This window comes from Lissotriton helveticus, chromosome 1_1 (assembly GCF_964261635.1).
Source record: "Lissotriton helveticus chromosome 1_1, aLisHel1.1, whole genome shotgun sequence".
In the NCBI taxonomy this organism is placed as follows: domain Eukaryota; kingdom Metazoa; phylum Chordata; class Amphibia; order Caudata; family Salamandridae; genus Lissotriton; species Lissotriton helveticus.
In genome coordinates, this window is record NC_136057.1 from 534969304 (window position 1) to 534993365 (window position 24062).

The window sequence follows — 24062 nt, forward strand, 5'->3', positions numbered from 1 at the left end:
GTATGGCCCGGGGGCTGCGAAGCCCTCCTGATCTTTAGATGTGGCCCTCTGGTCAACAGGAGCACTGGACGGTTGTTTACTCGACTCACAATAACATTAAAGGAAGTTAAATAAACAGGCAAGTATCTATTCACTGCTAATTGAAGTTAAAGCATGTAAGTCACTAGGTTGTCCTGCACGTCATAACTATAGGAACACCTTATTTTTTGAAGACACCTTGCAGCAAAAGTGTAAAAATGTGATAAAGTCTCTTCAAAATGTAAAAAGTGTATTTTATTAATATGCAGAACAGTTTTCCCTTAGTACATCAGATTATATCAGTACATGGAGGCTTTTTTTTAAGAGATGGTTTTTAAAAATGAATGTAGAAAAATGCATTCTTCCTTGCACACGAACAACAATGGCAATAGTGAACTATGAGCCACGTCAGTTGTTATGTGCACTCTTTGGGTGAACTGAGTTCCTATTATACATGAACAATATTATAGTTTATGAAATCAAATACGGGAGAAGGTTTTGTATATCCTGAAGTAATGTATTTCAAGGTCAAAACAACCGTCTTGTATCACGCAATTTGGATAAGTGAAGAAGCAGGGATTAATCTCAGGTTGTCTGGTTTTACATTGTGCAATTCAGTCACTACATGTATATGGTTCCCTTTTCCTACATCTGCCTTACTGCCAATCGCACCCCCCTCCAAACGCCACCATGCTGGCATCAATGCTGCCCTCAGTCAAATCACAGACCGGGCTTTATGGCCCCTGGGAATGGTTTTTGAGTACACCTGCTCTATATGAAATACTGTTCCTTCCTATAAAGTAAGTGGAACTGACATTAGAAAAAAAACTTAGACTAAAAGGTGTAGCTTGAGCAGACTAAGACAGGCAGGGGCTAGACTGGAGCGGGAAGAGAGTAGCAGATGGCAAATGCTGTGGTGCAGGAGACACCATGGAGTAGGAAGGCAGGTAAGAGGACAGACTAGTGAAGCGGTATGATGGAGTGGGCCAGTGGGTAGGGGGACAAACTGGTGATGAGGCACAAAGGTGCAGGAGACATGCAGGGTGAGACCGACACAATGGGTGAAAGTGCAGTGTGGCAGGGACCCAGAAGAGTCTTTGATAAGTAAAGGCACTGAATGACAGTACTGAGGGGAAGGCAGCAGGGAAAGTGAAAGGGACCAACCAAACCACTCCCATTGAGAAATGGTTGGGAAACCCGTAATGGGAAATGGTTCTGATAAATCAGCAGTGGAAAGATACATCTCAAAGAATCACGGCACTGACACTCAAATGCCTCTGAGTGGGACAAACAGAAGAAGTGAGAGGAAAGCCACCAAAACAAGAGCAGATAACCAAGATAGACTGGAAAGTCATCCAATAATGAGCAAGAGGGGACCCAAAGCCAACTGAAAGTACACAGTATGTGTTGGAAACAATAGCTCCGCCTACAGCAGCTAAAGCTGCCTGTAGCTGAGACCTACAAATGATTTCTATATTACCATGATTAAAACCAGATTTGGAAATAATTTAACTGAAGAAAGTGGTGGAGGCCTTTCAGCATCTAAGATTTACACTATCAATGTTATTTTTATTCACAAATGCTTACAATGTAGCATATCTGTGAAAAGCATCTTTTAGATACACCTAAACAAATTCTAGTGAATTCTTTTTTGACACAATTTATTTATTTATTTAGAAGTTTTGTATAGAGCTAGCTGGACCCGAGGGTATCAGAGCGCTTCACAACAAGTACAATTATGAGCATTCTTGGCAAAGACAAAATCCGTAACTTACCAACTTAAGGGCATTATAGATCGAACAAGAGGGGTGAGACTGAGGGGTTTCATGAAGAGGAGTTAGTTTACTGATAACAAGTGGGGTGTCTATCAAACAAGACGCGGGACAGTGGGAAATCCCGTTGATTTTAGTTTTAAGATGTCTGTTTTAGTCCACATTGAGGTTATGGTGCGGTGTCAAGCACTTTCCGGAGTATCTTGTGGTCTTCTCGTTACGTTCGAGAGCGTTCTAGGAAGAGGACTTTGAGTAGGATCTTGAATTTCGTGAAGGAGGTGGTCGTTCTGATGTGGGGGGGGGGATGGAGTTCCAGATCTTAGGTGCATTTCCCGCAAAGGATTTATTTGTGGTTTTGTGTTTCCGAGATTTCAGTGGGATGAGTAGAAGCGTGTTGGAACTTCTGAGGTTCCTGGACTGGCCGGCCCTTTTGAGTTTGTCGGCCAGGTATTCTGGTTTGCCTGTGTGCAGAGATTTGTGCATGAGACAGGCTGTTCGGAAGCTGGCTCGTTGTTCAATAGGGAGTACCTTGAGTGCTGGAGAGATGTGGTCGAATCTTTTAGTTCCTATGACCATTCTTGCTGCGGCATTGAAGGTAGTTGTCAGGGGACCTAGGTGCGATTTTGCTATCCCGGTCAGGGCTTCGATTCCATAATCAATTCTAGAGAGCACCAGTGCCTGGGAGGCCTGTTGCAGATCTTTCGGGGGAAGGAAGGGTTTTATTTTGTATAGAAGTTTCAGATTGAGAAACGCACTTTTGGCGGATCTTGAGATGTGTTTTTTCATGTCCAATTTGGGGTCTAGGGTAATACCGAGAGATTTCACCAAGTCTGTTGGCATGAGGGCATTGAGGGCGTCAATGGCTTTGAGCCATTCCTCGATTTGTTTTTTTTTGTCTCTGTTGGAGATGAGGAGCACTTCTGTTTTCTCTTGATTGAGTTTAAGGTAGTTTAATGTGAGCCAATGTTGGACCTCTTTGAGCGTGACATTTTGTCTGTGTATGTCATCAATTGAGGTGGTTTCCAGATAAAGTTGTGTGTCATCCGCATAGAGGTGGAAGGGGATGTTGGAGTTCCTGAGAAGTGTGGTGAGGGGTTCCATATAGTTGTTGAAAAGTTGGGGGAAGAGAGTACTGACCCTTGTGGAACTCCTCTGTTAACAGGAAGGAGGTCGGATTCAAAGTTTTTAATTTTTACTCTTTGTGAGCGGTTGTGAAGAAAAGAGGAGAACCAGTTTAGGACCGTCCTTTCAATGCCCACTCTTTCGTGGAGGACTTTGAGGAGCATGATGTGATCAACTGTATCGAACAAGGCCGATAAGTCTAGGAGAATGAGAAGGCTGCATTGGTCCGAGTCAATTGACTTGTGTAGATCGTCTATGACATTTAGGATTGCTGTTTCGGTGCTGCATCTCTTTCTAAATCCCGATTGGTGTGGGTCTAGGAGCTTGACATTCTCCAAGTGTTGGGTTAGTTGTGGAAGAACACATCTTTCCAGAATTTTGGATAAAAGAGGCAGGTTCGATACGGGTCTAAAGTTGTTCATATCCTCAGTGTCTAGCCCTGTTTTTTTTAGTAGCTTCATTGCTGGCGTCTTGATCTCCGTGTGAGGGGAGGGATTTGTGCTGAGAGAGAGATTGATTTTGGCGATTTGTTAGTTGAGAAAGCTCGCATTGTTCTTTGGATGCCATTATGTCGGATGTCATTGGTTTGGAAGTTTGGCTCCTAATGATATTAAAGAGTTCTTTGGGGCGGTTTTTTGCGCTGTCTAAAGCGGACCAGAAGAAAGTTGTCTTTTTGTTCTTGATGAGCTTATTGTAGTTTCTGCGTGCTGCCTTGAGTTGATCACGGTGGTGGGAGGAGGGATTGTTACTCCAGATTCTTTCTAGGGTTCTGAGCTGTCTTCTTTCATCATTGATGTTGGTGGTGAACCAGGATCTGGAGGGGGTGCTTCTGGGTTTTTTCAGTTTCAGAGGCGCCAGGAGGTTCAAGGTGAGCCTCATGTTGTAGTGGTAGAGAGAGGTGAGTTCGGTGGTTGAGAGGTGCTCCGTCGTGCTAGGGAGGAGCGTGCTTAGCCCTTCTTCTAGTTTGGCCCGAGGGACTTGTGCTAAGTTCCTGACCCGTTTGGGAGGGGCCTGTTTAGGGGGTTAAGTTAAGGACGGTTGGTTGATATGGAAAAGAATAATGTGGTGGTCTGACCAGTCCACGGGAATGATATAGTCAATAGTGATTGTGTTTCTATCCGAAATGATAGCGTCAAGGATTGCTCCTCTGTGGTATGTTTCTTCTGCGCAGTGTTGGATCAGACCGTTATCTAGCAGGAGGCTGTTGAGAGATTGAATGAGCAGGTTTTTTGTTTCATTCCATCTTATGTTGAGGTCGCTCAGAATTATGCTATTGGCGTTGCTGAGTGATCAGGTCAGAGATCTGCGCTCCGAATTCGTTGGAGTTACCTAGAGGGTGGTACAGGAGGTGGCAAAGTAGTGACCTGTTTATGCATGATTTGATGTTGATTGAAAGGTATTCGAAGGTGCTATAGAGGCACAAGGAGCTTTCCAAGATGGAGAGGTCACTTTCATGAATGATTGCTATGCCTCTCTGCTCATGTCTATCTTTGTGGATTATTATAAATCCGGGCGGCACCAGCAAGTCCATGTTGGGGTAGGACAGGGTGTTGAACCAGATTTCAGTGATGAAAGCTACATCTAGGTCATGGGAGAGGATAGCTTCTGCTAATTCTGTTGCATGTTTGGAAGCAGATCTGCGGTTGATGAGCATGCATTTAATGGGGGGGTTCTTCTTCGGGCTTCAGTTTGCTGGGTTGGTCTCTAGGTAAGGAGGTTAAGTGCGCTGGGGGTCTAGGGACTCTAGGGGGGATGATCCCTACCAACTCCAGTAATTACTTGAATCGTGGATTTGAGTGGGGAGTTCAGCGGGGGGAACTGTGCGAAGTTAAGTGGAATCACTTTCTGTGAGCGAAGTGCGGACTTAGGGTAGGGGTTTGCGGGGTGGTCATATGATGCGGCGAGTGTCGTCGCTTCCTGAGGGGAGAGGGTGGGTTTTGTTCTTCTAGGTCTCTCTGCTTGAATCTCGGTCAAAGATTTAATGACTGACGGATGGGATCTGGTGGGGGGGGGCTAGGGTCCGGTTGGGGGGGCGGTGTTTTGCTCCTTCTGGGTTGAGAGGGGATGGGGGCTACAGAATGTAGGGTGGGCAGTCGGATTTTAGCTAGGGAGGATAGGGTTTCGTTTAGGACTCGAACCAGGGTTTCGAGCTGAGCTTCATGAAAGGTTGAGGCGTTGCGTCAGATTATTTGTGGGGGTGAGAAGGGGAAGATGGGTGGTGCTATGCGCTGGGGGGAGAGTGCGGTCCTGTCTTGTTGGATAATGGAGGGCGAGCTGCACATCATGTTATTTCTAATGGGGTTCAGGGGAAGAGGGGGTGCTGTCTCCGGTCTATTGTTCAGCTGCGTTAGGGCTGGTGTAGGGCGGGGGGGCTGTGGATCAGTTGTGATTGCGAGTAGGGCTTCCCCTTGGGAGGATGGCTGTGCTCTAGCAGCGTTAGGGCTGGTAGAGGGGGGATCAGTTGTGATTGGGAGTAGGGCTCTGTTCTGGGAGGATGGCTATGATAGGTGGGGGGCAGGGTTGGACGGTGGGTGGAACCTTAGTTGATGGGGATGAGTGGCGGGTGGTGTCATTGGAAGGCAGTGGAGGGGCTCGGGGAGAGGGTGTGGGTGGGGTCTGATGACTGATGATTGTTGGAGACTCCCGGGGGGGGGGTGGGGCCGCGTGTGGAGTGTGTTGTGAAATGTTGCCTTCTTTAGCGAGAGGAAAAGGGAATTGAAGAACTCGAGGTTCTCCTTTCTTGCCTGTATTAGGATGGTGCCATTCTCGAAAATGGTAATGGAGATGCAGCCGGTAACGATCTGGTGTTTCGGGAGAGAGATGGTTAGTTGGCGGCTGTGAGCTGTGATGGTGGTTTTGGAGACGAGGAGGTGTGAATTAAAGATGTTGACCCAGTGTTTGAGTCTGTCAGTGTGGAAGATGAAGTCCATTTTACGCTGCCCTCTAGATGGGCAGTGGTATGTATCTACGACTAGCGTTTCGGGATGTTGTCTGATTACTTTGTGTTTAAAGTGTCTTTTCGCTTTAAAAGAGAGTCTGTGGGGGAAAGTTATTGTGAAAGCGTTCTGTCCATGGGGTGTCAGGTAATTAGGTGTAGGGCGAGGGTAGGTGTCCATTTGCATGGCCGGTGGCATCTTAGCTAGGATGAAAGATGAGGTGTTCCTCTTGTGTGTAGGGGGGAGAGTGCTGTGGCGGGGGGGCGAGCTGCTTGTCCAGGTGGGGTAATTAGAGGTGAAGTCTCTCTAGGGGAGTGTCCTCTTGTGCGTCCCTCTTGTGTGTAGGAGGGAGAGTGTTGTGCCGGGGGGAGCTGATTGATGGGGTGGAGGGTGGGGGAGTTTGTGGTGAGGTCTGGAGACCCCTCGGGGGCGGGACGTTGGTGTTCCTAGGATGACGAAGCCCTAGGCTCCTCCATTATGGATGCGTAGCGTGTTGAGGGTCCCCACTAACCTGTCTTGAGCAGTGCTTCCCGGCCAGGAGCTCAGCCAGGCAGCCCCTTCTTTGTGGCAAGCTTGGGGGGTTTCTTTCAGGCGTGAGTTAAATCAAACAGGGGCACAGACCTCCTGCCAGTGGGCTGTACTGACTTGCTGGAGAGTGTGGACTATGCCCACCTCCTAGTAGATAAGAAAGAAAGAGAAACAAAACCTGACACAAGTGCATCCTTGATTTATGAGCTAGCATCTTTGTGGGCGGCCATTTTGGGGTCAGGTGGCCCCCTTGCAGTAGTGCGAGCTGGGGATAAGAATCAGAAGGGGGTTTCTTGATTTTAGCGCCCCTCTAGACCGCCGCAGGGGTCATCCCCCCTCAACGATAATCTAGTGGTTTTCGGGCCGTCTCCGTCCTATGTAGCCCAATGTTTACCGGTTGGGTCTAGAGGGCGGCCATTTTGGGAACAGGCTGCACCAGTGCAGTGGTGCGCGACGGTGTTCCGTTGCTGGAGTCTTCCCTCCCGTTGATTGAAGGCCGTCTCTCCAAGTTCTACCGCCAACTGAGGTTGGCGCATCATTACCATCGTTCCGATGCTCCGGCGTTAGTCTACGCGTGTGGGTTTTGCCCCCTAGGCAGCCCGTGCCTCTCCCAGATCTGCGGTCGCTCCCGAGGCTGCTCTACTCCACACCCGTGCCAGGTAAGTGAGGCTCTGATTACCCGCTTTGGCTGGGGCTGCGGGATGAGGGGGGGTCACTTTGGTCACCTTGCCATTGAGGGGGCTCCGGTGATCCCAGGACCGGGTCTCCGGGGCTAGCCGAGCCGACCCCGGTGCTGTCTTCCTCGATGTTCCAAGGCTTCCTGGGTCTTGGATCCGCTCGGTTTCACCAGTGGGACCCGCTGCTTTCACTGCGGGACTTAGGGGGGATTCGAGGGGGTCGCTCTGGTCGGGATTTGCACTATTGTGATCCCTTGACCAGGAGCTCATCCCGGCAGCTCCCTCCTTACCCCAGACCACTCCAAATTTGCACCAGTGCGAATAGTATTAAGTATTTTGCAAGAGGATTGGTGTAAATATGAAATGATCATAGCTCTCTGAGAATTTGTTTCAGATACAAACTATATGAATTGCACTCAATTTGCTTCCTTTTTCTTAAAATAACATAAAGGCATGAGATAAATGACACTGCATGGATGTGTTGTGTAGCAAAAACAAGACTTATTGGGACAAAAGTGCGGGTCATACTTACTATTTAGGACCCTAGACACAAGTTTATGGTTGATACATTTAGTATTGTTTGTAATTGATTTGCACAGGTCTTCTAGTTAGCCAACTAGAATGTTATGGTATGTGTATTTGTAAAGTGCACTATCACCTGTGTACACTGGTGCTGAGCAGGTTGTGTGGCTAGCCATGCCTATGATAGGATGGTTAATTGAAAAGCCAGACCTTCAGCTTCTTGCAGAATTCAAGAAGAGAGGAGGAGGCTGTCATGTGGAGTGGGAGGCTGCGATGTAAGAGAATACATGTCCTCCCAATCTGGTTCCGTATATGCGTGGGATGCGTGCGAGCAGGAGTCATGCAGAGCGGAGGTATTTTTATTTGTATTCGTTTTTATTGAGCGCAATATTCATCCCAAGGGACATCACGGCACTTAGAAAGTGTTATCCTGATATAGAAATGGTGATTATCTGGACAATTTAAGGACTGGGGACTCAGTCAAAATGACAGTAAGTAACTTTGGCTATGTTTTGGGGAACAACCATGTTTTCAGTTTCTTCCTAAAGGATAAATATTCGTCCGGCAGGCGAATGTCTAAGGGTAGCTCGTTCCAGTGGACGGGTGCCAGATTAGAAAAGGATCGCCCTCCTGCTCAAACCTTCTTGATCTGTTTGGTCTTGGCCATTGCCTGAAGGCGAGATCTCATATTTTGTGTGGGCATACAAAATTAGCTTTTATCTCTTAAGATTCATGGGCCATTCTTATGTAGCGCTCTATGAGCATAACACAGGAGCTTGAACTTAGCCCCTTGGCTTACGAGCAGCCAATGCATTTCCCTCAGACTTTCAGATACCAAGCTGTATTTGCTTTTATTGCAGACCAATTTAGCGGGCATCTGAGAGGAGATAAAACCATTCAAGTAGGTGGGATCTATCTGAACGGTAGCATTATGTGACTTGTAATGCCTTGAATGTGTGTGTAAGAATTTGAAGTGAGCACATTTGAGAATCAGGAGTCAGTGTAGTTCCCTGAGGTGTGGTCTGATGTGACTTCTGTGAAGGCGGTTGAGCCTAAGTCAGGCTGCTTAGTTCTGTATGGTTTGTAGTCTTCTAGTAAGTTTTCTGGTGATACTGGAGTAGAGGGGAGTTCCCATAGTCCAACTGGCAGGTGACTAGTGAATGAATGCCAGTTTTTCTAGTGTTGTTTTTCAGCCATTTGAAGATCTTCCTCAGCATCTTCAGGGTGTGGTAGCAGAGTGCAATAATGTCATTGCCTTGTGCAGTTATATTCAGTTTGCTATAGATAATTATTTGAAGGTTCCTGGTGTGGGTTTTGGGTGTGAGTGTAGGTTAGAGTTTGGTCACCCAATAGTCAGAGTCCCATTCTGAGATGTTCTTGATGAACGTAGCTACTTCTTTCTTGTCAGTGTCGAGCTTGAGACAGTTGACTTTCATCCAGTTAGCGACTTCAGTCATGCAGGCAGTGAACTTGTATCTTGTGTTGGGATTCTTGTCGGAGAGGGAGAGTATGAGTTGCATGTTGTTAGAAATTGGGTTTCTGGCTGACAGAGTTATGTACCCTGTCTAAGAAGGAACCACAATGCTCACCCTCCAGTAGCTTGGCACAGAGCAGGAAGGCTTAATTTAAGGGGCAATGTGTAAAGTATTTGTTTAACACCTCAAACAGAAACACAGTAAAAATACACCACACCAGTTTAGAAATATATATTAGGATTTTATAAATAAAACTAAGTCGAAACTACAAAAATGTCCAATAAGTACAAGATAAAAAATGTAAAGTTTGACAGGGAAATGGTGCTTAGAAGCAATAAGCGTCCATGGGTTTATCTTGTTGCACTGAACCGGGGCAAAGTCAAGAGTTCAGGCCAACCAGGATGGAGTGTGGTCCAGATATAGGGGCCACTCAAGGCCCAATGAACAAAAGTACCTTGATTCTAGTCACAATAGCAAGATGCGCTGTGCAGCCGGGCAATACTTCTGTGCCAATCCCTCAGTTGAGTTGATGCATTGATTTTTTTCCATGCCACAATGGTGATGTACCAGTTCCGAAAATGAAATGCTGGTTCCACGATGTGATAGTTCCGAAGCCGATGAGTTGGTTTGAGGGGATGTGTTGATTGTCTCTCACTGCAGTGGCGATGCAGTGGCTCCGATGAGTAATTTTCAATGGCGATGCATTGGTTCCACGTGTGATGAGACGGTTATGTTATTATTATTACGATTATTATTATTAGAGAGATATTGCACAGAGCTACACAAAAGTTTTTCAGGGCGCAAGGCAGAAGCAGGTAGGGTGTTCATGTGCATTCAGTTAAAATATATAGGTTTTCAGGCTTTTGCGAAAGGAATTGCAGTTTCATAGAGCTACAGGAAGAGAATTTCACAGCTTTGGACCTAGATACGTAAAAGAGTGGCTTTTAATGTGAGTTATATGGAACTTCGGTACAGGAAACAAAGCTCCGTTAGAAGATCTCAAATAATGAGTAGGCTGGTAGGGGACCACAAGTTCCTGGATATAGCGTAGCCCTAAGCCCTGTTTGGCTATAAACATATAGCACAATGCTTTAAACTCAAGTATGTTCCTGCAATAGCGACAATACGTCAATTCTACTTTATGCAGCAGAGGATGCATCGGTTCCACTTGAGCAAGCACTTGGATCCACTTCCAATGGACCAGGCACAGGAGCAAGGGGTAAGACTTTGATATCCTTGAGTCCTAAAACAGGAGGCAAGCCAGCATGCCCTTTTAGAGCACTCTGGCTTCAAGTCAAAGAGTAAAATTCTTCCTCAGCAGGGCAGTGGGTAACAGGCAGCAGGGCAGCACAGCAGAAATTCAGTTCTTCCAGAGCAACAGTCCAGCAGATGAAGAACTGTAATCTTCATTCTCAGGGAATACTTACTAATAAAAAAAAAACTTGGCACAGAAGCTGAAAATATGAAAAGACATCTTTATTAAATTTAATAAGTGAGGCCACGTCACACAGAAGCCGTAGCAACTGAATGAGGTAGTCTGAGGAATACAGAGAACAGAGGCCTTTTATATGCTAGGGTTACAAACTTCAGCATACAAGTAAGGGGCAGTCCTAGCTTTTGCAAGCATGCAAAATGCCTAACATTCCTTCTTACACAAGCCGGACAAACCCATAATAAAAGGACCACAACCCATATCATAAACAGACCATAAAAGAAGAAATAGAAAACAGATAAGGGGTGTGTGTGTGCAAACTCTACAATGTCCTGTGCTTTGATCCTCAATCTTGATCAGCTAAAGGGCAGGAACTGGTTTAACAAGGTCAGCTTCAGGCAACAGGGTCAGTTCACTCAGGTCAAACAGGAGTCAGCATGAACTCAAGCTAAGGTCTACATGTCCTTAAAAGACTGGTTTCAGCCACAATCATGGCCTATGTGAGGGCAACCACAAAATGGCTGCCATACACAAAATGGAACCCACAGGTTCAGAATTCACAGAACCTCACAGAGTAGCAGTCCATGTAGCAGCACAGCAGTCCTTCCTCCTGGCAGAGTTTCTTCACAGGTGCAGCAGTGTCTGATTTGGTGGGGTCGGAAACCCAGTACTTACACCAAGGTTGTGCCTTTGGAGTGGAAGTAAATTCACAGAGGGGATTTGAAGTGTGCAGAGCTTCTTCTTCCCAGGTCTGGCTCCAGACTCACTACAGGGGGTGTGCAGCCCTTTGTGTGGAGACAGGACAAAGCCTATTCAGGAGAGACTGTTCCTCCCTCCCATTCTGCTCAGAATGGACCACCAGGATGTGGATGGCCACTCAGTCACACCTAACTTTCCTGTATGTGTGTCTTTTTAGAGGGAATGCACAAAGTCTAGCTGTCACCCACCCCAGACATGTACTCTGGACAGACTGCAGGCACACTGGGCTGAGAGGAGAACAATGCCACCTTTCTAAAAGTGGCATTTTTAAAAGGCTAGTGACAACATCATCATTACTTGTAAAGGAATTACAACTTATAAGTATAATAAATTATTCCTAATTCCTAATAATAATCTATGAGAGGGGTAGGCCTCACGGTAGTTAAAAAAGAATTTGGTGTTTTTACTACCAGGACATGCAAAACTTAAACGTACATGTCCTTCCTTTTGATTACATAGCGCCCACCTTAGGAGGGACTTATGTGTAATAAAAGGGGAGTTTAGGGCTTAGCAAAGGGCTTTAAATGCCAAGTCGACATGGCAGTGTGAATTGCACACACAGGCTTTGCAGTGACAGGCCTGAGTCATGTTTAAAGTACTACTTGTGTGGATGGAACAATCAGTGCTGCAGACCCACTAGTAGCATTTAATTTACAGTCCATGAGCACAGGTAGTGCTCTCTGCTAGGGACCTACAGATATATTAAATATGCCAATTGTGGGTAAGTCAATCAAACAAGTTTTAGGAGAGAATCACATGTATTCTAGCACTGCTTGACAGCGATAAAGTGCTCAAAGTCCTAGGGCCAACAAAAAGAACACAACAAAATTAACGGCAAACAGTCAAAAAGTTTTGGGTCAGATCACCCTAAGGCTGTAAGGTCTAAAACGTCATCTGTGTAGGAGAGTATATTGTTATTGTGTGCATGAAGAGGGTGGGAATGAGGTATGAGGCTTGAGGCACTCAACACCTGAGATTAAGGGCTTCTGAGGAGTAAGGTGCCAGGCACACAGCTTGTGTTCTATTCATTAAGAAGGAGCAGATCCAGCTGAGTGCGGGTCTTTTTTGATGCCAATATCGTGCAAGTGCCTGTTGAGGATGGGGCATGAGACTGTGTCAAATTCAGCAAAGAGGTCAGGGAACAGGTCCACAGAGAGATCCAGGAACATTCTGTACTAACTTAAGTCCAGTGATTGGATCCAATCATTTACAAGTGTTTTGTGGTTTATCATTTTTAGTTCACAGAAAAGACATAATTCTATTTTAATAAATTATATCATATCAAATTAAATTGTATCATGCCATGTTTTAAACTAAATTGCACCATGGTACATCAAAAGCACCTGACAAAACATACTGATGTCATACCATGACTTTAATTGTCTTATTAAAAATGGTCACAGTTGTCACTTCTTTGTTTTCCCATGACACTAGGTATAATATAAGCTATTGGTCAGTCAGAAGGTTAAGGGTCACTGATACCAAATAACGTAGACAAGCCAAGGTGCACGAGATAAACTAAAGAAGGTAATAAAAATGAAATATATTTCTCCAATGTAAAGAATGGAGGGTTTTACAAAGTTTAGTGGCATGATCACATTTCTTGAGATTATTGACAACATGAAAGAAACTGTTCTGCCCCACCAGCAGCCACTGAAGCTGGTAACCTGTAGGCATTCATAAAGGAAATTAGTAAGATAAACATGGTGTTAAACAATGTTCCAAACACCTCATGATGTAACTCGAAGGGAACAAAGAGGAACATTCTTTAAAAAACAAAGTCTACATAAGCATTACAAATGTTAACCAATGTCACAAGAAATACGCCTTACAATGCTGGTAAAGAGGCCAGATCCTGTGGATACAGGTAACAAGCACTATAGTGCTCTTTGAGAGTTGATGTCTATGGTTTGAGTTCACCTTAAAATATTGGACAATTTTCTGAAATAAACAAAGACACCCCAAAGCTTAAATTATTAAACCAGGAGCGCATTCACATTTCATGTCATACGATGGATGTCATTTTTCACCTTGGCTGCCAAACTACCCCTCTGATATGATCTAACCACTTCGGAATCACATTGCACATAACATTACCAAAACCCATCAGCTATAAATCATCAGCGATGACAAGCAGGCACAACTGAAATTATTTCACCCCAGACGAAGATGCCACAGAATTAATAAATCTCTAGGTACAACACAACATGCCACACACCGACTCCAACTCTAACATTCTACTTCATAATTTCACTCCTCAGTCCTCAATGTTCATGATGAAAGGCTGCCAGTTGGGGATCAGATACATGTATGGACCACAGGAGAAAGAATCCTTAGTTTTCATGGAAGCTAAAAAGCCTTAAACTAGAACCTTTGAGTGTGAAAAGGAAATGTAGAAGAGATTACTCCACTCAACACAAGGAGTCGCACCAGTCGTGAATACTTCCAAAAAGAGGAAAAAGTAAGGCTGAGAACATTTCCTTCCCATAAAATATTCTTAATTTCACCAACCTTTCTAAAAATGCCTTTCACATTGTCTCTGAATTAAACACCCTACAGCAATAAAGTTCAAAATACCACCATCACAAAGCCTTTACGACAATGTTGCAGTATGTTTTTTTCTCAGATAAAATCGCTACTATCTAAGACTCCATCATTAATGATCCAATTAATATGCTGGCTTTACCATTTAAATCTGTGTTGCAGATGCAGTCTTCTGAAATCTTTCACACAAACTACACCAGAGGGACAGTTGTTGACTGTAACTAACAGCTGCTCTTCAGAGTTCCCAAATGATCCTGTTTCATCATGGTTTCCGACACTGCTCTTTTTGTTGCAGGTGACATCCTCTTGACTTTCTTTATCGGCTTCTTAAAGAATGGAATGTTTCAAGAGCTATGAAAGCCAGCTGTCCGGAGATCAATGCTAAAAAAGCACAGACTGGAAGACAAATATATGAACTATCTTAGACTCATCTCTTTGCTCCCTTATTTATGTGGGCTGACTTCTGGAAAAACTAGCCCTGTTTCAACTTCAGGACTTTTCAGAATCTAAAGACCTAATAGACAGTTACCAAATGTGTCTTTATTTAGGTTGTAGCACTGATCTGGAAGTCCTTTTGGCCCTCAATGGTCTACACCAGCTCATTGACGATGGTCGAAACTTGCATGCTCGTCATCTTAGACAAGTCAGTTTCATTTGCCACCATTTAACACAACATCCTACTTCAGACTCTGGAAGCAGCAGGTATCACCACTACAGTCCTGAAGTGGATAAAATATCTAATTACAGATAGATCACAAGCGGTCACACTTACCCCATAGTATTCAATGGCATAGAACATAGACTAGGAGGTGTAACTAGGGACAAACCACTCACTCTTTATGTTTAACATATACAGACGGTACCTTCACCCAACAGCTTCATCAAGAAGATGTACACCGATACATGTATGCTGATGATACTTAGGCTTATCTTTCATCTATCTATTTTGCAAGAGTCTCCCAATCAAAAGAAGCAACCTTTTATAGAGTCCACACCATCGCCAGGGAATGGATGGCCAGCAAGTTCCTCTTGATGAACCCAAACAGAAGTGGGATACTTCAGCAGTGGTGCAGAATTCCTGTTACACCTGCCTATTTTTTTTATTTAAAAAGATTCTCCCTTTCACAAATCTCTTGCTGCATACAGCAGTACTGAATGTTATCATTCAATAACATCCTGACCATGCTAATTCCATCTGTCTTGAACCTTCAGACAAAATCTTACATTGACTGAAACCTTCTCAGAATGCTGCTTCATTAGAGATGACAAAAATTGCCAGAACATTTTGCCTGTACTGCAATCTTTACACTGGCTACCAATTTGATTGTGGTTAGACTTTAAGGCCCTTACAATTCTACCTACACCTTAGTTCACCGTCCTATCTGGACAATACCTTTTATTTCTATAAACTGCCATGGTCCTTCAGCTTGGCAATGTCTTTAGAGTTTTTGACTTGGATGAATCTATGTGACCCCCAACATGAACTTTACAGCACATAAAAGTCATGATCAGGTAGACTTCCTCGACATTTCAATATGTCAGAGGAATTAGCTATTGAGGTGGATGTGTATGTACAGCCTACAACTAGAAACGCATTACTCCACTTTAACAGCTTTCATCCTAGCACACAAATGCAGAGTATTCCCTTTGGACGGTTCCTAAGGTTACGAAGGAACTGCAGCAATGTATCGGATTATGATCATAGAGCTAATGATATGAGAGAAAAGTTCATTGTGATGGGATATCCACGACGCCTAGTAAGAGAAGCATTGAAGAGAGCATGGTTTTATGACAGGGATAATCTTTACAATACTGAAAGACCTAATAATGATAAATTGGTATGTGTCACAAGGCACTCAGTCCTCAATGAAAAGATTAGACAGATTATTTGTGAAAATTCGTATTTTTTGAATGAAGGGACTGAACAGAATGAAAATATTCCCCAGACCTTTTTTTGCACACAGGAGAAATAAAAACATGAAAGATATGGTGGTACATTTTCGAATGTTTAACGAACATAAGGAACTTCAATCCTCAAATGTGGGTGCAAACCCAGTTAGAGGAAATTTTAAATGTAATACCTATAAATTGTGTGATATGGCAATGGAAACAGACAGTCTTATGTTAAACAAACACGCAGTTTATTTCAAAACCTTAACCAATTGTAAAATAAAAAATGTAGTAAATCCACTCTTATGTCTGTGTGGGCTAGGCTATGTTGGAGAGGCAGCCCGTACTATGGCAACCCGTCTCACATCTATCTGTACTAACAAGATTATACCTCCTCTTATCAAACATTATTTGTGTGAACAACACAAACCAAAGGAAATTTGCTGGGTCATCCTAGAAAAAATCATAGCTAAAGGAGGGTGTAACCTCACAGAGGTACGTAAGAGGAGAGACGTTTATTGGATTTTCATTTTAAGTACACATAAGGGTTCCATGAAATTCCATGGGAGAATGAAATGAGATCCACTGCATGTTAATATGAGATGTCAACAGGAGTTGATCATTTAGTTGTCATCAGGAGTTGATCCTATCAACATCTGAACAGGAGTTGATCCTATCAACATCTGAACCAACATAGTTGGATGGCCTTGAGCTGCATTTTTTACAAATGAGGTAGCTACCTCTGTATATGATAGCTACAATTACATCTCGTCCAGGCCAATATTATAGTTTGGTCTCAAAATATCCATGCTACCTTAGTTTGATGGCCCATAGTCACACTGGATGTAATAGGAGACTCCTCCTCCATTTTTCAAGTTTGCTTATACTGGACATAATACATGTATTAGATATGTATCTACTATTGAATAAATGTTTACTTTTTATTGTTGGAGCAGGTGAAGTTGATTTCTGAATATCTGTGGATCATAAAAGGCATTTCGAATTTGATATAAAAATAACATCAAAGTCTTAAGTTTGATTGATGTTTAAAAAAAAAAAGTATTGTTGTCTTGTACCTCAGACCACAGTAACCAATCCAACAGCCTGTACCGCAGACAACTTTAGCAAGTTAACAGGTGTGTGATCTCTCTCTCCTACCTGCATGCTGGGAGGATAAGGTCCCGAAGGGATACGGTCACTCTCACAATATGGTCTGGTATTTACCTGCGACTACTTATGATGGTGAGAGGTCAGGGTGGGTTTGCCCATCACAGTCCAGAGAGTTCCAGAAAGGTTTAATCAAGGGCACATTTTTTCCCATTTTTAGAAATACACAGATCATAATTAATGTCAGTTATCTCTGAGTTTAACCACCTTAACAGGAGTGTCCAAAGTGCTTTCTTCCTCTTTGTCTGGGTTCCTCTCGGGTCTAATTTAGATATCGAGATAAAGGAGGCCAACCAGTCTGAATGTAATGGAGGTAAGCATTCCACTCATCTTCGACAAATTTCTCTTATGGCTAGTTGTATGGCATAGAAGAGGAAGGCTCTAGCCTGACCTGTAACTTTATTTGAGATTCCAAAAATTATTGTAGAAAGGCTTACCTCAACTTGGTGATCAAGGATGCCTGAGAGTGTTTCGCCAACCTTACCTCAAAATTCAAAAATAGCCGGGCAATCCTGGAACATGTGGATGTCTGATGCACTCTCCCGGCCGCATTTCTAGCATTTCACAGGGGGTTCTTTCACCATCCTTGTTAGCCTTTGGGGGGTAAGGTAAGTCCTGTGAATTGATAATAGGTGATTCCTTCTGAGCCAGGCAGGCTTTACTGTACGAAACAGGGTGCAAAAAGATGTCTGCCAAAGTTGATCCCAAGACTCTCCAGGCAGATTGGTGCCCTACAAATCTTCTGCAAGTTTTAAATCCCCATCTATCGCCTCTTCCATTTTCTATTACCAAGTGGAAACCTCTTTTCTCCCCCTAGATTTCTTCACCAGTTGTTCCTCCAATGCGTTTACAGTGCCCACCGGGAATTACAAGCTTTGGACCCAGCCTTGGAGTTGAATGTACTTAAATTTCGAAAAAGCCCCTTTCAAACCGTCATAGAGCATTTGCCAGGGTAAAAGGGTGCCTTCCTGTGCTAGTTCGCCCCAAACATTGAGACCTGCCTCCCTAAGTAACAACGTTAATTCATCCCTTGGGCAAGCCGATGTTCCGGGAGAATCCCAGAGTGGGGCCCGTCGACCGTCTGATGCTTGCCCAAGTTCTGGCCATCACCTGAAGTACCTTTAGTCTAATCTTTTTGAAAAACTTGGGATCTCCATACTTAAACATGAAGCCCACCTGGAGCAGGTTGACGTCCACCAACATAGCTGAGAATATAGCCCCCATCCCTTCTCGGTCTGGTGATTCAAATACATACTGGACTGAGACAGTTGGAAAGTCAAAGCAAAGTACTTCAGGTCTGGAAGAGACAGACCTCCCTTCTCCCTCCTACGCCTCAATTTCTTCCATGCAATTCTGACTCCCTTATAAGCCCATACAAAGGAGTTGATAGCCCGCTGGAGCTTATCTATAGAAAACTTGCAAAATGTAATGGAATGGCGTTAAAGAAGAAGGTGATTTTTGGGAGCACAATAATTTTTACCAAACTCACCCTCCCAAAGATTGAAAGTGGGAGGTGGGCCCAGCTTTTCATGAGCTGTGAACACTCTCTTGTGACATCATATAGGTTAACCTCTGTGATTGTATTGATGTCCTGCACTAGTCTAACTCCCAGGTACCTCATCTCTCTTTTAGTCTGGTGTTGGCTCACCCTCATATTCCAGGACATCAACTCAGTTTTCCCCGCATTACCTCATATCCCGATGTCCTTCTGAAATATTCTGCATGCTTTATTACTGCGGGGAGGGCAGTTTGGAGGTCGGTGGAAATTATCAGTATGTTGTCCGCATAGAGGGACACTTTTTCCCCATCCTTTGTGCCTAAAATGGGCAATATTAGCCCCTTCTCTCAGTCTTTGAGCAAATGGCTCGATGTACAAGTTAAATAGAAGGGGAGATAAGGGACAGCCCTGTCCAGTCCCTCTAGTTATTTTGACAGAACTGGTGATTTTGCCAGTAACCAACAATTTAGGAGATGGGTCTCGATCTATCAACTGGATGGCTCTGCAGAAATTCTTGCAGATGTTCTATTTCTTCAACACAGCCTTCAGATACACCCAGTTGACTCTATTGAAAGCCTTAGTGGTATCAAGGGTCATGGCTGACAGGGTAAGCGAGTATGTGTAGGCAATGTCTATTGCGCCGAGGAGGTCGTATATTAGTTCAAACAAGTTTCTACCATTAACAAAGCCTTTTTGATCAAGATGCAACATATCACCTGCAACCGCACCTAGCCTGTCAGCAAGGACCTTAGCAAAAATTCCATAGTCTGCATTAAGCAGTGATATGGGTCTTTATGACTCACAACTTGCTAAATTCTTCCCCAGCTTCAGAATTAAATAATTGTAGCCTCACCCCAAGAATCTGGCAATTTCTCCCCCCTCGCTTAAAATCTCATTAAAGAGCTGGGTCATTATTGGGATTAGGACCTCCACCAGGTTTTTATAAAACTCCGTAGGGAGACCATCCGGGCCCGCAGCCTTACCCCTTATAAAGTTTAATTAGCTGTAGCAGAATTTATAAACAGCCCATCTGAAAAGCATGAAAGAAAATTTCCTGTATTACATTTTTTTAGAACTAACAGCCTGATTCATCAGTCTCCCGTTTTGCGAGCCCCTAATAGCGATTCATAACGAATCGCTATTAAGGACTTGCAAAACGGGATTCATGTAGAAATTGCATAAAGAAATGCGATTCCTACACATTCCTTATTTGCGATTAGCAAATTGCTAATCGCAAATAAGGAATAACTCCCCATTCATTGAATGGGGAGTATTCCTTATTTGCGATTAGCAATTTGCTAATCGCAAATAAGATGGCGATTTAAAGGGTGCCAGGGGTGTCCAAAGGACACCCTGTAGCACACCTTAAATGCAAATTGTAACAGGTGTTGCGCACACACATGTCCAAAGGACATGTGTGTGTGCAACATGCAACTTAGAAAAATGCTTTTAGAAGCATTTTTCTTAGTTTTCGCTATTTACCACGAGGTTTGACCTCGCGGTAAATAGCGGGCCGAAATTGCGAATTCGCAATTTTTAAATGGATGATGAATTGCATTTAAGGAATCTCAAATAGAGATTCCTTAAATGTAATTCCTCGCAAAATAGCAAAATCGCTATTACCGATTTTTGCATTTGGGATGATGAATCCCAAATGCAAAAATAGCGCTCGCAAAGGGCCAGATTCTCAGAATCTGGCCCTTTGCGAGCCGATTTCGGCTTGATGAATCAGGCTGTAAGTACCAACTTCCCGTGGAGAGGAGAAATCTGAAATCGGCCTCTTCTGACAAGTTCTAATATGGCTAAACTATTTTACTGACAAGCTCCAACATGGCCGAATTTTCCTAGCGTTATGCTTGGATGTGAAATAACGCGCAAAGTCCATCTTCTATTGATTATCCAGAGGGAGTGACAGCGCCATGTAAGGAGGACGTGCCCGTGGGTATAGTTTGCAACTTCACGTCTTTTGCAGCACTCGCGTGACCCGGATTGTTTGTAACGGTAAGAGAACCGCCATATGGAAGTGGGGGGGCTTAGAGGAAATGTTTCCTTTTTATTTCCCCATATTTTAAATGGTTACATGGATATTATTCTCTTTCTCCTCCGTAGTGGATTAGAACCTGAGAGGGTACAGCCATGTGCTAAGGCCTCCACAACTTTAAAGAGATCTTTGCACCTCCATATGTTATGTATGGTGAAGCACCACCAAACGAGTTTGGAAATCCTTAGATTGGATTGCTGTCAATAGATTATGAATTTATGCCACCCATTAATATTGAGGTATGTACACAGCATATTTGTTCGGGCTCGGTGTGTTAAAGTATGAAGATTATGGATATTTCAGATAAAATATGTATATATATTTACCTTTCCAGAACAAATAAGACCGAAGTCGACTTGAGAGAAGGCGTTTAGACTATTTGACGAATGTAGTTAAGTGAGTGGAAATTTCGATGCGCTATGAACAATGTTTAGGTCCACAGTAAGGCGTGAAAAGTACAATACACTTGTTGGTTTTTTATTTCTTTTGCGTGCATGCGGTTATCCAAATGTTCACACTATTTCTGTCTGATGCACTCTCTTTGAGATCGCCCTGCCTGGGAAATTCGGGAATCTGTCTTCTCTTTTTTTTTTTTTTTTTATTCTTTATTTTAGACATCCAGCACATACATTAAACTTATAATACATACATTACGCATTTTACATTTCAATCAGTATGTACAAGATGTCGATTATTTGTCTTTCCACCCTCCCACCAAATGGGCAGATGGGTAATACTGCAATTCTGCCTTGGGAACAAAATGCTCACTCTTTGCTGAGTATACGGGTCAGTGCTTGATGATCCGGCCTTATTCAAATGGTTGAATGTTGAGCTTGTGGGGTGGACCCTCCCTCTTATTCTTTGCGGGGATATGAATATTAACGTGAGCTGCCAGGTTGCCACCCACAGAGGAACGATCTATCAAGTTCGTAAACCTAGAGTTTTTAAATCACTGTCACAACTGAAATCTGTGCACGGGTTAGTGGATGTATGGACGGCACAGGAGGGGAGTAATCCCGGTTTTACATACTTTTCTGCACCGCATCAAGTGCACACAAGATTGGATTCTTTTTTCGTGTTGCAGGAGCTTCTTCAAAGGTGCTCGATAAGCAAATTTCCCAAAGTTATGTCGGACCATAACCCTCTGGTGATTGAAATAAATATTGGGTTTCAACCCATTCAAAAACAGTGGACATTCAATAGAGTTTTATTTAGTGAGAAGGGATATTTTCAGCAAATGGAGGCGTGGATCCGGAGGTTTTTGAGGAGAATTTAGGGAGGACTAATATCAGCATTGTGTGGGATACATTAAAGCCAGGGGAGAAACATCAAGGTACGGTTGGGAGGTGAAAAAGAAGGATAAAGCCCTGTTCAGACCTTGTATGACGATCTGGGGAAGGCAGAAGCTGAACTGATAGAGGTACTGTCTGTAGGGGCAGATGCGGAGGCAGCCCAAGTAAAGATTACGATTGCTAGATCTTCTATTACTGAGATATCTTTAAAAAAAGCGGCCTGAAAATAGCGAGAGGGTGGGTCATTTACTAGCAGTTTGCACCAGGGAAAAGATGGTACAACCCGGATTAGCAAAATTAGGGATCCTGGTGTGGGTGTGGTAAATGAGCCTGACACTATTCTCACCACATTTAAAAATTTCTATCAAAGACTGTATACTGAAGATGTTCGGGCTGGGGACCAAGAAATCGCAGCTTATCTAAGGGGGCAAATTTTCGAACAATTATCTCTGGAGGAGAGAGATAATTTAGATGAGCCATTTACAATAGAAGAAATATCTGACGCTATTGATTCCCTTCCATTAGGCAAAGCTGTGGGAACTGATCTAATACCTGGGGAATTCTATAAACAATTAAAGGCACAGCTGTTGACACTTATGTCGGAGTTTTTTCACAGAGCACAACTTGATTTGCTAGCCCCTGAGTCCTGGAAAAACGCTAATATTATAGTCTTCCCTTAAAAGGGTAAATCCTTAAAAGAACTGAGCTCCTACAGGCCAATCACCCTGGTTAACAGTGATGTTAAAATTTACTCTAAAATTCTGGCGAATAGACTAGCTGTAGTTATCAAGAAGCTAGTTTCTCCTTTTCAACATGGGTTTATCCCGGAAAGGGGCACGGCTGAACAAGGGGTTTGTTGGAGCCATCAGTTGTATGTATCAGGATCCTGTGGCTAGAATAGCGTTGATGGGTCATATTTCTGATAAAATTAAAATAACTTGCGTTACACGGCAAGGGTGTCCCTGCTCCCCATTATTATTTGCATTATATATTGATCCTTTAATTATAAAAATAGTGGAGAATAATACGATACAGGCCATTTATTCTATTGGAGGAGACACTAAGATTTTAGCATATGCTGACGATCTTGGAATAATAACGGCTAAGCCTTTGGAGGCTATCATTGAGGTAGAAAGAGAGTCCAATGATTTGGGTAAAATTTCAGGATAATACCTCAATGAGAATAAGACGATGATCGTTAAAAACTCTAAAATAGTCTTGAATGATACACGAGTAGTGGGGAACGCCAGGTATCTCGGGGTCGAGATTTCCGCTAACGTTGATGAAATCGTGCAAATTAACTTGGAGCCTCTATTACAAAAAAACTAAAGCAGACTTTAATAGAATGAATTGTTTACACATTACACTTTTAGGAAGGTGTAATGTTATCTAGATGTTAGTTTTGCTAAACATTTTGTATTTTTTTAGAGCCATTGCAGTTGAAATAAATAAGGGGTGGTTTTCAGCTTTTAATCAAATAATTATAAGATTTTTGTGGGTTGATAAACGTCCCCGCAGAGCACTAAAATATATGCTTCTTCCTAGAAATCGAGGGGGGTGGTCTGTTCCTAATCTCCAGATTTACTACTGGGCGTCAGCTCTACAACAGAAGGCTGAGTTATTAGGAAAAGAGATGGCTGTAACAGACGAAGCATCATACACTTCTATATATAGGTTAGCGGCTTACGGTTGCCTCATCCCTACATTGATTATGCTTACTTTAAAAGAGAGAAATTTAAAATGATGTTGGGAGCATTTAAGGTCTGGACGGCAGTCAGGAAAAAACTTAAAATTGGTAAGATACACAAATACACTACTTTGACGGATAATTACCTATTGCCCGAAATTTTCCGGGACGGATATATGAAAATCTGGCTGGATAAGGGCGTGAGGCATATTGGGGATCTTATGGGGGATAGCTCAATACACCTTTTTGATATTATTAAGAGGAAATTTAGGATAGGTAATAATCATTTCTTTAAATTTTTACAAGTGAGTGATTATTTATCTAAAAAGTTAATAATGGGGCTTAGAGTTCCCTTACTAGATAAGATATTAGTGGCCCCTTCATCAATAGCTAAACTCTGTAAAGAACTTGGCAATATAATGGAGGATGATCTTACCAAACATTTTAACCACTGGCAAGATTTGGTACATGCAAAGGCAGGGGATTGCAAGGACTCTCTACTACTGAGTCAGACTGCATTTTTCTCAGCTAGTTTGCAAGTATAACCAGCTTTAAAACCTGGCTAAACTTGTACATTAGTCCAGTGTGGATCTCTAAATGGGGAGGTTCTACAGGCATACACTGCTCTCGCTGAGGATGCTTTGCTGCAGATAGTGTACATATGTTTGCGACTTGCCCCCGACTTTCAGTCTTGGTTGACGA

The 24062-nt window shown here is 43.3% G+C and overlaps 1 protein-coding gene and 1 long non-coding RNA gene across 2 annotated transcripts in view; one reads left to right on the forward strand and one right to left on the reverse strand.

Moving 5' to 3' along the window:
* RERG (RAS like estrogen regulated growth inhibitor) overlaps positions 1 to 24062 on the reverse strand; it is a 659363-nt gene that overhangs the window by 630669 nt on the left and 4632 nt on the right. The window lies entirely within an intron of this gene.
* LOC144813379 (uncharacterized) overlaps positions 20238 to 24062 on the forward strand; it is a 104094-nt gene continuing 100269 nt past the window's right edge. The window contains exon 1 of the long non-coding RNA XR_013606916.1: positions 20238 to 20341. This is a non-coding gene — a long non-coding RNA (uncharacterized LOC144813379). The remainder of the gene's footprint in view (positions 20342 to 24062) is intronic.